The sequence below is a fragment of the Drosophila kikkawai genome, chromosome 2R (genome assembly GCF_030179895.1).
Source record: "Drosophila kikkawai strain 14028-0561.14 chromosome 2R, DkikHiC1v2, whole genome shotgun sequence".
NCBI lineage: Eukaryota > Metazoa > Arthropoda > Insecta > Diptera > Drosophilidae > Drosophila > Drosophila kikkawai.
The window spans coordinates 903,747-919,643 of record NC_091729.1 but is presented as its reverse complement, the minus strand read 5'-3'; positions in this window follow the sequence as shown (position 1 = coordinate 919,643).

Below are 15,897 nucleotides of genomic sequence, written 5' to 3'. Positions count from 1 at the left end.
CTGGCGCTGTTAAGCTGGGCTTCTCGGCCGGCAGCGGGCCCTTAGGCTAAGCTAAGTTCAGTTCCAATACGAATGTCAATAAATGCATGCAAAGGGCGCTCCATGCCAACGTCATTTTTCGACCCCCTAATTTCTGGACTTTTTTTTCTGCGTTTCTTCTTCGTGGGACGGAGTTTTCTACTGATCCTTTTGCGGAGGATATCCTAGCCACCCCACTCCTAAACAGCACTCGAAACCATAATCGGTATATATCCCCTAGATATCCAAGCGCAACTGACAGCAGGAAAGGCGGCACAACGTCTGGTTGCATCAGGAAACTGGTCGCTACAAGGTTTCGGGCACAGTTCATTTGGTCGACACATGAGCAGTTCATCTGACTACATGATACCCATAACGTGCCCGGATGTAAACACAACAGTATTCATGGGATCAAATGACTGGAACTCAGGCCATGCTCAATACCTCAATATATACACCGACGACTCCAAGATGGAAGGAGGAGTTGAAGCGGATATATACTGTTCAGACCCTGAAATGAGGCTGTCGTATAAGCTACCAAGCTACTGCAGTATATTCCAGGCGGAAGTATTCGCCACCAGAAAAGCAGAGCATAAACCGTCCACATGAGGCGATCAATTTGTTCGTAGACAGTCAAGCGGCGATAAGATCCATGCAATCATCAGCGGTCAGTTCCAAAAATGTACTGGCAAGCAGGGAGTCACTAGATAGCCTAAGCACGACTAAGACAGTGAGGATCTACTGGGTTCCCAGCCACCAAGGCATAGACGGTAACGAAACCGCGGACGAACTTGCAAAGGAAGGCGTCGGACTGGAGAGTGAAAGAGCGGAATACGTCCGTCTCCCTAAGAACGCTCCAAAGCGATCTAGAGAGACGGGCTGACGCAAGCGCAAAAAGCAAGTGGAGGAGTAATTACGCAACCTGCAGAATATCAAAAATTATGTGCAAAGAGCACAACGAGATACTCACTCACTACGTGCTGCATCTTTCGCGGAAGGACTGCAGAATGTTAGTGGGTATTCTAACAGGTCACTGCCTGTCTGCTGCACATGCAGTCGAGCTGGGTATTACCGACAACGCCAAATGCCGGAAATGTGATGAATCCGAGGCAACCGAAACCTTGGAGCATCTCATTTGCAAATGTCCGGCCCTAACGAGGGCAAGAATGAGATACCTAGGCTCTCCAGTTCTGGCATCGCTAGAAGATGCCTCCAGGAGGAAGCCAGGCGAATTCCTTGCCTTTGCGAAAAACACCTTGATCTTCAAGGATCTCGAGACCCGCTTAAATAGTCTCTAGGTCCATCCAGGAATTTCCCCGGATAGCAATGGGCCATATTGGCCTATGTGTGGCCCCTCGAGGGCCGTCCGGACTAACCTAACCTAACCTATATTTATTTGTGTATTCAGCGGGAGTGCAAATTATTTTTGGTTAAATTCTTTTGCTGTTTCATTGACTTAATCCTACATATTTTCTTCCCCTCGACCCCCTTGAGAGCTCTTACGGGTAGGTGAAATAGATTTAAAGAGGGTAATATTTAAGTTAATATTAGCAGTACAAAAAAAATAACCTTAAAAGTTATAAGCCGCTCAAAAAAAAAGTAAAAGGAAATAAGAAAAAATATTATAAATATAAGTAAGTAAAAAAATTAACATGGAGTAGAGTATTTTTAATTTGAAGGATAGAAAGGGAACCGGGGAAATGAGTGGATAAGTGTGTTTGTTAGGAGCAGCTGCAAAAAAATATAATTACATGCGAGCAGACTGCATGGCAGGGAGGGATGAGCATGTGACCTCCAGTATTCGTGTATTCATGTCAGTTATGTGTGTGATAGTCGTGTGAGTTGCTTTTGTGCGTTTGAATGTAAACCGCGCAGGTTAAAGTGTTGTAACCGGTAATCGTAAAATTTTTCGTTTTCATTTTGGGCGAAATCGTACGATTTCGCAGGTTAAAGTGTTGTAACCGGTAATCGTAAAATTTTTCGTTTTCGTTTTGGGCGAAATCGTACGATTTCGTTTTAAGCTGCTCCGGTTTTCGAAAAATTTTTGCTATCGGAGTTTTTCGTTTTCTCATTGTTTGGGCGGAGAAGGTAGGACTCAATATCAATGCGGATAAGACGGACCATATTCTCTTCACCAAGAGATACAAGGTGCCGCAATGGATCCCCCCGAAAATGAACAAAACCAGGCTGACCCCGAAAACACAAGTCAAATACCTCGGCATTGTACTTGACAGCAAGCTGACGTGGAAGGCCAATGTAGTAGAGAGGGTAAAAAAGGCCACCATAGCGCTATATGCATCCAAGAAGATGCTTAACAGCACATGGGGCCTCTCACCCGCTCTAATGCATTGGGTCTACATATCGGTGGTGCGTCCGACTCTGCTGTATGGAGTCTTAGTGTGGTGGCAAGCCACGGAGAAGAAAACGTATAATAAGCCTATGGAGAGAACCCAGCGGCAGGCACTGCTCTGCATATCAGGGGCGCTGAGGTCAACCCCTACAAAAGCACTTGTTTACGCCAGGAGGCCCCTGCTCCCCCTCTGCCCACCGAGCGTCCAAAAGCTCAAGCGCTCCCAGCGTAGCAACGCTCGCCCGCTCTCCGCTCCTCGGTATTCCCGATCGCACGCTCCCGTGCTCCCGATCGTCGCTCGCTTCTAGACGAGCCGCTTCTAGACGAGCCGCTTCAAGACGAGCCGCTCCAATTCACGGTTCTCCCGCTCTCCCGCTCTGGCGCTGTTAAGCTGGGCTTCTCGGCCGGCAGCGGGCCCTTAGGCTAAGCTAAGTTCAGTTCCAATACGAATGTCAATAAATGCATGCAAAGGGCGCTCCATGCCAACGTCATTTTTCGACCCCCTAATTTCTGGACTTTTTTTTCTGCGTTTCTTCTTCGTGGGACGAAGTTTTCTACTGATCCTTTTGCGGAGGATATCCTAGCCACCCCACTCCTAAACATGGTCCTTCGAGCCGGATAAGGATATCGTCCTGGAATCCTTTTTTCCCAGCAGCTTTGGTGGTGCCGCCGCAGAAAAGATAAGTAAAAAGTTTCCTCCCGTGTCTAATTGCCGGTCGTCAACGGTTGTCCGAAATTTAAATTTCGCTCAACCTGCGGACGATTTTTTTGTCAACTCCTAGTCCGAGTTTTCCGACACCGCAGCAATTAGACAACTTGAAAATCATATCAAATCCAATTTTCCCACTTCCATTTGCCTGCACTTCGTTCTGCAACGGCATAATTATCGCCGTTTTTCTTCCACTTCTGCGGCCCGTTGTACATTTCTCCGTACATACATACATACGTCCCTATATTCGGCCGTACATCAACGACTAAAACGGTCTTGATATACGCACATACATACGGCGCGCATTACTCCGCGAGTTGGTTGGTCATTTACTTACAGTGGTAATTGACATCCGCAACCTTCAGCCGAACAATATATTAAAAAAAATAATAATAAAATAAGTGAACGTGTGTTTCCAGTTGAGCGCCGCGGCAGTGAAAATTATACAGTGAACATTTCGTGTTGCCGAATTCGGCCCCCTACCCGAGATTTTCTTCTCCGACATATCTTCGCTCACTGTACGTTTCCCGCGGCCTCGATATTTTCTTGAACACAATTCCTTCAACTTCAAATAATACAGTCCACTTCTCGACGCTCTATTGTACTTATGCCAATATATAAATATATTTTCGGCCTCCAATATTTTCGTACGCCCTCACAACTCCAGTCCAGTTCTCGGGCTTCCACTGTACAAAATATATTTTCTGCCTTCAATATTTCGTACGCCCTTACAACCACAGTCCGGTTATCGGGTTTCCACTGTCCAAAATAAAGACAACTCATCCATACATATTTTGCATGCTTATTACATACATACATATGTATGTATTTATATTCGCTGCCCGTCCATACAGGAATTAAATTACAACCAAACAATAACAAACAAAATAACCAAGATTAAATATTCAAGTGCAAGTGTTTATTTCTCCAAATCTGCACAACCGCCGCAGCAGACGTGTTGTTGTTGTCGCGGTTCTTTGGGTTACGTTTTGTTCTCCCTCCTGAGCTCTTCACTTATGCACTGCTTTGCCGACGGTATAGCCCAGTGAGTTTTTCCCAAGTCAAAGCCAAGGTTTATATTTTAATTCCGCCTTTCCGGCTCCGTAATAATTACGTGCAAGTCCTTAAATAATTCACATTAATTATTTCCGACATTAATTATTAATTAATTTTTTTGTTATTACGGATTATAATTAATAAATTAATTTTCCAATTTAGACAAGCTCCACTTCCGAGCCACGGAATTTATACATATAGACACCTCTGCTTCCTACTCCACCACGATCACGGACATTCCGGTCTACGTTCTGGTTCCCGACTCTGCTTTCCACTTCGAATCAGGCATCCTTCGCTCAGGTCAGTCGACAACCGCTGATCCGCCGAGTCCCAAATTGAGTTTGTCTACGGGAAACAACAAAAAGCCACTGCCAACCCAAGGGCAAAAAGCGACAAGTCCGTCCTTTCTAGTCCCGTTCCTTCGCCAAGACTTATTACGTTTCCAAGATGGCGCAATCCGCACTAGACATCGCCCTCCGAAAGTTCATTTCCACGGCGGACCGTGTTAGCCAATTCGAAGCTAACCTTTACACTCCGAGCGCTTCTGACACTGAGAGATTTTCCCCTGGCATGTACAGAGTCCATCGGGACCAAATCCGTGCCCTGTGGGACAAGGTGGAGAAAAGCTATGAAAGCTGCTCCGATCTTCTTTCCGTGTCCTCCGACAGTACAGCCACCGCCACTGAGCTTGAATCCAAGTACAGTGAGTGCTACTCCGTATATTCGAGGTGTCTTGTACAGCTGCAGGAAATTATCGACAAGGCCGCCTCCCAGTCCATTCAGGCTTCCGCCCCTGCGCCCACTCCCCCGTCCATGGGTTGTCGATTGCCACTAGTGGACACCGAGGTCTTCACAGGCGATTATCTTCGGTGGCCCACCTTCCGGGACCTCTTCACGGCGATTTACATTAATAATTCCCAACTTACGCCTGTGGAGAGGTTATTCCACCTACTTTCGAAGACAAGCGGCGATGCTCATGCCATCGTTTCAAAGGCCCCTCTGACCAACGAGGGTTTCGTCTCAGCATGGAGCAGCCTTTCCGACCGCTTCGAAAATAAGCGCTTGTTAGTCAACAGTCAGTTAAAGATTCTTTTTAACATCCAGGCTGTTCCTCAAGAATCCGGAGTCGCTCTAAAAGAGCTCCAAGGCACAATTCAAAGCTGTTTGACCGCGTTACAAATGTCCTCCATTGAAGTCGAGGCGTGGGACTGCCTTCTTGTGTATATGGTCTCCTCGAAGCTTCCCAAGATTACGCTTTCCTTGTGGGAGCAATCAATTCACAATAAGGCCGAAATTCCAACCTGGCGTGAGTTGGACGCGTTTCTGACCGAGCGCCATCGCACTTTGGAGGCCATCGACGACGTCAGGCCTAGCGGCTCTGGGCATTTTCCGCCAAGGTCAGCAAATTCCAATTCCCCGGTGCGCAGGCTCAATTCATACGAAGCTAGGGTGGCTCCAACACCGAGAAGGTGTAATCTATGCTCCAGAGAAGACCACCCTATCCGTATATGTCCGCTTTTCCTAGACATGAATGTCAATGAGCGGACAGACTTCATCCGAAGAAAGCAACTCTGCTTGAATTGTTTTTCGCGAGGGCACCAGCAACGGGACTGTACTAGTGCCCATTCCTGCTTTACGGGTCACAGCCGGCATCATACTCTGCTGCACCGCGACAACCCTGCGGCTACCGTTTCAAGACCCTCCGCTCCATCTAGTCCACGGCCCGCACCCATTGCGAGAAGCGCTGCAGCCTCCGACGTCCACTCTAATGTGCAAGTCTGCTTTGCGTCAGGATCAAAGGCTGTCCTGCTCGGTACGGCGATTATTGACATCTGCCATCTTGGCCGCACCTTCCAAGCGCGAGCCCTGATCGATTCAGGTTCTGAAGCGACCTTTATTACTGAGAGGCTTGTCAATATCGTAAAACTTCCATCCCAGCCAACGCAGACCCAAGTTTCCGGTCTCAACGATACAGTTGCCGCTCAAGCAACAAAGCTCTGCAAATTTTCAATTCGCCCTCCCTCCAGACCCGGGCTGCAGTTACAAGCGACAGCTTATGTTCTTCCTCAACTCCCTGGAAAACTTCCCTCATATCCAGTTCCGAGAGATTTTCTAAAGCAGCTTCCTGATCTCCCCTTAGCGGATCCAGCGTTCTTCGAGAGTTCTGATATCGACGTCCTGATTGGAGCTGACATACTTCCGTCTGTGCTTCTGGGCGATTCCAAAAATAACATCTTCGGCTCTCTCCTGGCTCAAGAGACGATCTTCGGGTGGGTTCTCACAGGCCCAGTGTCTACAACCGCTACGGGCGGCGTGTCTGTCTTCTCGACACGAGTTTCCGTTTCGTCAAAAAGTTCACCGGAAAAATTCCTTGCCGCTCGCAGTGCTGCTGGCATGGAGAGCAGACGTACCCGAGGTACGCAGTCCTACCGTTGCCGAGTCTGCAGCGGATTCCACCCGCTCCGGAAATGCCAACAGTTCCTCAAACTCTGCGCTGAGAAGAGGCTCCGAGCGGTTCTCGACCACCGCTATTGTTCCAACTGTTTGGCCCACGAACATTCCGAGAGAACCTGCCGCAGCGGTGACCGATGCAAGACGTGCAATCAGCACCACCACACTCTCCTGCATCCGCATGACCGTCCAGAGCATCCACTCCGCTCGCAGCATCGGTCACCCCCATACTTCTAGTTCGCATTTACTTGACCATCACTCATCTCCTGTCATCTTCTTTCATCCAGATCACATACGAGGGCTTCATTTCCATACACCGCGATCGCTCTGGAAATCAGACGTACCCGAGGTACTTAATCCTACCGTAGCCGAGTCTGCCAACGTTCATCCGCTACGGAAAGTCCGACGTCTTCTAGCGTACAGTGATGCGTCCTGTTTACGGCATTCGACGCCTCCGCCTTGTTCAGCAAGCTCCTTACGACAAGTTTTCGCCTCTCCATGGCAATCATCCGCCTCTCCTTGGCACTCATCCGTCCTTCATCGCTCCTCGTCGCTCCAGCATCAACGATCTACGCGGCGCTCTGACGCCCCTCCATACCATCGTCCTGTACGGGTTTATTGCAACCCGAGTGATTGCAAGGGGGGGGAGAATGTTTACGCCAGGAGGCCCCTGCTCCCCCTCTGCCCACCGAGCGTCCAAAAGCTCAAGCGCTCCCAGCGTAGCAACGCTCGCCCGCTCTCCGCTCCTCGGTATTCCCGATCGCACGCTCCCGTGCTCCCGATCGTCGCTCGCTTCTAGACGAGCCGCTTCTAGACGAGCCGCTCCAATTCACGGTTCTCCCGCTCTCCCGCTCTGGCGCTGTTAAGCTGGGCTTCTCGGCCGGCAGCGGGCCCTTAGGCTAAGCTAAGTTCAGTTCCAATACGAATGTCAATAAATGCATGCAAAGGGCGCTCCATGCCAACGTCATTTTTCGACCCCCTAATTTCTGGACTTTTTTTTCTGCGTTTCTTCTTCGTGGGACGGAGTTTTCTACTGATCCTTTTGCGGAGGATATCCTAGCCACCCCACTCCTAAACAGCACTCGAAACCATAATCGGTATATATCCCCTAGATATCCAAGCGCAACTGACAGCAGGAAAGGCGGCACAACGTCTGGTTGCATCAGGAAACTGGTCGCTACAAGGTTTCGGGCACAGTTCATTTGGTCGACACATGAGCAGTTCATCTGACTACATGATACCCATAACGTGCCCGGATGTAAACACAACAGTATTCATGGGATCAAATGACTGGAACTCAGGCCATGCTCAATACCTCAATATATACACCGACGACTCCAAGATGGAAGGAGGAGTTGAAGCGGATATATACTGTTCAGACCCTGAAATGAGGCTGTCGTATAAGCTACCAAGCTACTGCAGTATATTCCAGGCGGAAGTATTCGCCACCAGAAAAGCAGAGCATAAACCGTCCACATGAGGCGATCAATTTGTTCGTAGACAGTCAAGCGGCGATAAGATCCATGCAATCATCAGCGGTCAGTTCCAAAAATGTACTGGCAAGCAGGGAGTCACTAGATAGCCTAAGCACGACTAAGACAGTGAGGATCTACTGGGTTCCCAGCCACCAAGGCATAGACGGTAACGAAACCGCGGACGAACTTGCAAAGGAAGGCGTCGGACTGGAGAGTGAAAGAGCGGAATACGTCCGTCTCCCTAAGAACGCTCCAAAGCGAGCTAGAGAGACGGGCTGACGCAAGCGCAAAAAGCAAGTGGAGGAGTAATTACGCAACCTGCAGAATATCAAAAATTATGTGCAAAGAGCACAACGAGATACTCACTCACTACGTGCTGCATCTTTCGCGGAAGGACTGCAGAATGTTAGTGGGTATTCTAACAGGTCACTGCCTGTCTGCTGCACATGCAGTCGAGCTGGGTATTACCGACAACGCCAAATGCCGGAAATGTGATGAATCCGTGGCAACCGAAACCTTGGAGCATCTCATTTGCAAATGTCCGGCCCTAACAAGGGCAAGAATGAGATACCTAGGCTCTCCAGTTCTGGCATCGCTAGAAGATGCCTCCAGGAGGAAGCCAGGCGAATTCCTTGCCTTTGCGAAAAACACCTTGATCTTCAAGGATCTCGAGACCCGCTTAAATAGTCTCTAGGTCCATCCAGCAATTTCCCCGGATAGCAATGGGCCATATTGGCCTATGTGTGGCCCCTCGAGGGCCGTCCGGACTAACCTAACCTAACCTATATTTATTTGTGTATTCAGCGGGAGTGCAAATTATTTTTGGTTAAATTCTTTTGCTGTTTCATTGACTTAATCCTACATATTTTCTTCCCCTCGACCCCCTTGAGAGCTCTTACGGGTAGGTGAAATAGATTTAAAGAGGGTAATAATTAAGTTAATATTAGCAGTACAAAAAAAATAACCTTAAAAGTTATAAGCCGATCAAAAAAAAAGTAAAAGGAAATAAGAAAAAATATTATAAATATAAGTAAGTAAAAAAATTAACATGGAGTAGAGTATTTTTAATTTGAAGGATAGAAAGGGAACCGGGGAAATGAGTGGATAAGTGTGTTTGTTAGGAGCAGCTGCAAAAAAATATAATTACATGCGAGCAGACTGCATGGCAGGGAGGGATGAGCATGTGACCTCCAGTATTCGTGTATTCATGTCAGTTATGTGTGTGATAGTCGTGTGAGTTGCATTTGTGCGTTTGAATGTAAACCGCGCAGGTTAAAGTGTTGTAACCGGTAATCGTAAAATTTTTCGTTTTCATTTTGGGCGAAATCGTACGATTTCGCAGGTTAAAGTGTTGTAACCGGTAATCGTAAAATTTTTCGTTTTCGTTTTGGGCGAAATCGTACGATTTCGTTTTTAGCTGCTCCGGTTTTCGAAAAATTTTTGCTATCGGAATTTTTCGTTTTCTCATTGTTTCTTATTGCTCAAGCACTTGACTTGTTCTTTTGGTAAAAAGCAGACAACAACAACAGACAACATTTGCTTATTTTGAAGCCGGGAAAAGGCAAAAAATTATGGAGTTAAGCAAATTTAGGCATTTAAGATGCTGCCACATTTTTTACGGTGTGGTATCAAATAATTATTTGGTCAACTTTGACCATTTAAGCTATTAAATTAAATAGCATTTTTTTATAAACAACCATTTTGGCTCTCCTTTAAAGTTATTAATGTATTCATTTATATTTTATACGTATTTTTAACTAGCTGTTTCATTCCACCGACAATAATATAGCATCTGACGACGCTTGTCCGATCACGGGGATATGCCTTCATAACACTCCGTTAACCGCCTCTCAAATAGCGATAACAAAGGACAACGTTGGTTGTGAACGTGTGTAGATGTGGGGTTTTATTCTGAAATACATAAGTTAACTTAACTTGCAATACAGTTTTCCTTAGCTTACATACCGCAGTTTCTCTTCCCTCTCTTTGTGATGGCGCAAATCGGTGTAAATTCATCCGCCAATTCTAAGCTTGCATTTGCCTAAATTAGTGTGCCCGATTACATTCATTCCGAAATCCTGACACAATAAATACTTACTCCTTTACGGCCCTACTGAAACCTGGCTAACTATCGATAGCCCTAATTCGTTCCGCGACATCCCCGCCCCCGATCGTTAGTCCGCACCGCCGCTCGACGAGGCACTCCATCTCTTCCGGTGAACACCTCTTCCGAGGCGTCGTCGTTTCCACCCTCTTCGTGGTATGGCCGGATCACATATGTACACGACGTGTTGGCACCATCTCTCCCATCGCTTCCAGAATCGATCCCTCATCATTCTCGCTATGCGCCACTGCTTCCTGGTAGCTCCTCAATCAACAGGTTCTCCAGTACGTGCTCCTTGGGCGCAAGCTTCTTGATAGTATGCGCCAAGACCTTCTTGACACACTGCACCATCCTTTCCCAGGCACCACCCTCAGCTGGGTTCGCCGGGCAATTGAAGGTCCATTCGACTCCTTTGGACGTCAGCTCGCCCTGGACCTTCGCAGGCTCAAACACTTTGCTGAACCTCTGGGCTTCTCGATTGGCCCCAACAAAGTTGTTCCCGTTGTCGCTCCTTATCCTAACCACCGGTCCACGGCGGCTCATGAAATTCCTCATGGCGATTATACAGGAATCTGTAGATAAATCGTGGGCAGCCGGTCCTCTGGCAGGGGACCCATTACAGGTTGCGCTGGGCGCGCCTTCCGTAGCTTGCAGACGTTGGAGTTGCTCACCACCTTGCGTAGCAGCCCCCGTAAGTTCGTAATCCAGAATCGCTCCGATAGTTGCCTCCGTATTTAGGTGGCACATCCTCTCGTGGTGATGCTGCAGAATCATTTCCGCCAGTGCCTCCGTGTGAGACAGTATGATCGGCGGTCGCGCGCTGTATGGCACACACGCCGCGTCGTCGATCCTTCCGCTGGCTCGCATTACTCCGCTCTCGTCGAAGTATGGGGACAACCCGTACAGTCGGCTGCCCTTGGCGGCCTTTCCTTGGTTGTCCTCAGCAAACGTTTCTCGCTGCGACTGCCTTATCAGTGCGCGCTCTGCCTCGGCGCACTCCATCGACGTCAGCCCGTGATCTTCTCGATCGCAACGTAGTCCACGGCACCGTCGAATAAATCTGAGCACCCACGCGGTGCTCCTCACCAGTCGGTTGTAGCTCGAGAATCTCTGCACAGATATAAAATTTGTCATGACCAGAGCAAAATCACATTTCATTTCTTCCTCATCTGGCATCGGGGGGACCCAATCCTCGCCCGATCTCGGCCAGCTCTCCTCCGGTCCTCGTAGGAATGCGGGACCGCTTAACCACCGCGACCCGATACTTAGGTCCACGCTCATGCGCGGCCTCGTCGCGTCATCTGCCACGTTTTCGGCAGACGGGATCCATCTCCATTGGGACATCTCTGTGGATTCTAAGATTTCCGCCACCCGGTTTCCGACGAACTGCTTGTATCTCCGGTGGGAGCTGCTTATCCAGTGCATTACAGTCTTAGAATCTGTCCATAATACGCAGCCGCTGATCGCCACACAGTGCTCATGCTTGACGGTGTCCATCAGTCTGGTACCCAATAATGCCGCTTGAAGTTCCAGACGGGGAATAGACATTGTCCTCATCGGAGCGCACTTCGTCTTGGAACATATGAAATGCGCCTGCACGTCTCCGCTCTCGTATGTGGCCCGCCAATAGGCCGCTGCTGCAAACGCTGATTGGCTGGAATCCACGAAGATGTGCAGCTGTAGTGCCCGCACTCGTCCAGCGCCGAAATAGTAGCGTGGACATCGGAATTCTTCAATGTTGCTCATTTCTTGCCGCCAGCTCTCAAAGGCTGCGGCTAACTCTTCTGACAGCTGCTCGTCCCAGCCGACTCCTCTCCGCCAAATCTCTCGCATCAATATCTTGGCGGTGACCATATAGCAGCTCAAAAACCCGATCGGGTCGAACGTGGACATGACCAGGCTCAGGAACTCCCTCTTCGTGGGGACTCGTTCCCCTGTCATCACGCTCCTTGGGACTCGATGGTATTTGACGCCGAACTTGAAGTCGTCTGTTGCCGGTTGCCAGTACATTCCAAGTACTTTCTCCTCAGCTTCGGTCCATCTGACGCTAGCGATGGATTCAAGTGGGTTCAACGCACTGACCAAGCTTGCCGAACTGGAAGTAAATCGACACAAATCAAAACCAGCATTCTCATGTATTTCTCTCACCCGTGTCGAGACGGCGATGGCTTCTGCTTCACTGGCAAAACTGTCGACGTAGTCGTCCACGTAGTTGTACTCGTTGATCGCCAGGACTGCTCGCGGATCCGTGCTGCTGTAGTGCGAAGCATTCACGGTCCTCACATAATCCGCCGAGCATGGTGAGCAGGCAGCTCCGAACGTCATCACCTGCATCTCATATATGTCGGGATCCCGACGATCGTCTCCGTTTCTCCACAGAAACCTCTGGGCGCATCTGTCCTGTGGTCACATCAATACCTGATGAAACATCTCCTTGATGTCTGCGCAAACCCCAATTGCTCCTTCCCGGAAATGGAAGAGCACCGCTGGGAGGGGCTTGTAGCCTTTCATTAGCGCTGAATTCAGTGACACGCCGTTCACCTTGGCAGCCGCGTCGAAGACCAGCCGGATTTTTGCAGGCTTGTTCGGGTTTTCCACCCCGAAGTGCGGCAGGTACCATACCTTGCCTTCCTGGGACCTCTCGACTTCCTGGGGCTCATGTCGTCGTGCGTAGCCTTTCGTTACGTAATCATCCATAATTCTGTCGTAGGCCCGCGCGAAGTCCACATCGCGCTTCATTTTCCGCTCAATGTTGACGAGTCTCTTGAGTGCCATACTGTAGCTCTCTGGCAGTCTCACCTCGTCGTCTCTCCATAGCAGCCCAGTCTCATATCGTTGACCAACTCGTTTAGTCGTCTCCTCCAGGATACTCAGGGCCTGTGCGACGCCGCTATCTGCGACTGACGGCGCCGGCTTCACTCCGCCAGCTGCGACTGGCTGTGCCGGCTTCACTCCGAAATTCTCGATCTCGAAATAATCGCTGACCATCTTCTCCAGAAGATTATCCTGAGGCACGGCTAGGAGGCACGATCTCAGAAGCGGTGAACACGCCTTTCCCTTCACCGGTCCATATACCACCCATCCAAGTGCAGTGGCTGCTGCGTATGGCCCTCCAGATCCGTAGCTTCTGGTTCTGAGGGGTATTCCAAGATGCGCATGATCCAATCCAATTAGGATCCTTGGCGCCGCATTGCTGTACGGCCTTACAGGCAGGCGCGCATTCGCCTTCACTGCCTTCACATCTTCCCGACGCAAGCTCTGCATCGGAAGGTTCAAATTGGCTACTCCGTAAACGTTCTTTAGCCCAGGGCGCTTGGGTTTGCCCGCTGCACTGATCTGCAGGCTAACCATCCTTGTATGCGTGACAGTGCACACCAATTTAGCGAATTCATGAAGCCACTCGCTCAGGTGCACCTGTCGGGTATGGCTGTATCGTAGCCGCGTGCTTCGCCCAGTCCAGCCTTTTGCTCACAGGCAACTTGGCGACCAGCTCCTCCATCAGGGTTGGGTTACCCAGGTGCTGGTTGCCCGTCGTGGTGGACTGCAGGAACGCTGCCAGGTTGCTCACCCTTGTGGCGAACGGCACGATCCTTGCGATATTAGCCTCTAGGATTGGCTGCACATCGCGCACGCTCTCCAATTGGCTACGGATCAGTAGCTCTGGTCGTCCATACCGGAATCGTAGCGACTTCACTGCTGCTCTGGCTTCACTCTTCAGGGCTTTCACTAGCCTCTGATTATTCTCCAATTCTGTACACTGGTAAGCTGCCGTTGTCTCCGTGAACGCACACAGGAATATTGGCCATTCCTCTGGCTGACCTTCAAACTCGGGAAGATCAGGCAATCTTCGTGGCGTCCACCCAGGTATGCTCGTTGTCGCCGCTCCATATGATAGGGGCGATGGCATAGATACCTCCAAATTGTGTGTTGGCTCCCGTGGCGGCTGAACGTAACCTAATTCAGGCTGCGCCGTGGCGGTAACACAAAATGGCGGAGAATAGCTCACTGTTTTTGTTGCACAGGTCCGTGTGACAGGTTGCCCGTTTGCCAAATGGCCGCCGAGCGTCGGCGCCAAGTTTCCACTCAATTGTGGCGGCAAATTTGCACTCAATTGTGCCGGCAACTGCTCATCCAAAGATGGCGTCACTCTAAGCTCCGGTTGCAGATTGTCACTCATCTGCCTGGGCAGGCTCTCACTCGAGCCCTGCCGTGGTGCTGCTCTCATACGTGTCAGCATTCCACTCGAACATGCCGCTTCACTGGCATCTTTTCCTCTCAAATATGGCGGTGTATTCGCCGCACCGCTCACTCCAACGCGGCATGTCCCGATTTTAACGGGATCCCTGGCGGCCTCTGCTTGCCCTCCATTTGCCCATGCGCACACCTAGAGTCGGAGCAGGTGAAGGCAAACCTGCTCCGACTCTAGGTGTGCGATCCTTCCCATTAGGACTGCCACTTGTACAGTTGTGGAGTCCGTAATCTGCCCCTTTGCTGCGGGCTGCAGATTACTTGCCGCTTCACTGGCAGCTTTTCCACTTTCCTTCGGAGTCTGTGGCCGCTTTCGATCACCAGCTGCACTCGCAGAGCTGGCCGCTTTGCCAGTTGCTGTGGTCGTGGGTGTCGCAGTTGCGGGAGCACCCGAGGCTTCCAGCCTGGGGCTCCGCCGTGGCGAATGCTGTGTAGACATCTCGCAGAGTGCGAATAAAAGAAAATGACGCCGCTTGCCCGATCACGGGGATATGCCTTCTTAACACTCCGATAACCGCCTCTCAAATAGCGATAACAAAGGACAACGTTGGTTGTGAACGTGTGTAGATGTGGGGTTTTATTCTGAAATACATAAGTTAACTTAACCTGCAATACAGTTTTCCTTAGCTTACATACCGCAGTTTCTCTTCCCTCTCTCTGTGATGGCGCAAATCGTTGTAAATTCATCCGCCAATTCTAAGCTTGCATTTGCCTAAATTAGTGTGCCCGATTACATTCATTCCGAAATTCTGACACAATACATTCTGACTCCTTTACGGCCCTACTGAAACCTGGCTAACTATCGATAGCCCTAATTCGTTCCGCGACAGCAACCTTGGCAATAACTCTTTGCGATGGACTTATCGACCTATCGCCAAAACGAGAAAACTTGAGTAAACTATTATTTTTCCTTTTGTAAATAAGATCTGATCTTATATAAAAGAAGCCATTTACTTTTCATTCCGACCAGAACAAGGTGCCCGTTTTTCAAATCGAAAAAACCGGACCACCAATTCTCGTTTTCAAAAACGAAAACGAAAAAATCTTGCCGTCTTCGATTACGGGAGCAGGCATAAATTATAATTACAAAAAAAAATTTTTTTAAACGATCCTGTTTTTTAAGATTTATTTTATAATTATAATATGCTTTATCGGAGTTTATCGGAATAATTCCATTAGTTATTCTATTATAATACTTCCGCATTTATTATAGCCATATGACATATGATATAAAAATAAGATTCTCATTGTGAGACCATACTGTCAATGAGCTGGCTAATACATTTTTCAATTACAATTTTCTTCATTAAACCCGTATTTCGTTATCGAGTATCTAGTATATTTTATGTAGATCTATCGATTATCGCGGCAATGAAGTAGCTAATGAATTATTGTAATGCATTAGAGCGCCATATAGAAGTCTTGCTTGCACTTGTGTAAAACGCTATAGCGCTGTCAAATCTTTAATGAAGTCTCTAATTAATGC